Raw genomic sequence first — 358 nt, 5'->3', positions numbered from 1 at the left:
CCCTAATGGTTTTCTCAAATAACCCTGAATACCAAATTCATTGTTAAGACATGTATAAAAAAAAATCCCTTTGAAGATGTTCTAATTTGTTCTATGCAATCCTGTCTGACAAAAACAGTTTCTGCATTCATTTCAATTTATGATGTATCAATGACATGTGTTGTCATAAAAATAATTCTATCGGCCATTTCGGTCGTATTATATAACTTGAACATCAATTCAGAAACTCTTTACATTGTACCTTACTTCCAACTTAATCAACACGACCAGCATTCAAGTAAGATAGTATGTAAAGTCTGTATGTTAACATGAGTGCTTACATTTCCCTATTTCTAATGTTCCTTTTGTAGACAGCAAA

This window comes from Pecten maximus, chromosome 11, assembly GCF_902652985.1.
Source record: "Pecten maximus chromosome 11, xPecMax1.1, whole genome shotgun sequence".
NCBI classification, from domain to species: domain Eukaryota; kingdom Metazoa; phylum Mollusca; class Bivalvia; order Pectinida; family Pectinidae; genus Pecten; species Pecten maximus.
The sequence above is the reverse complement of the archived record's forward strand: the minus strand, read 5'-3'. Positions refer to the sequence as shown.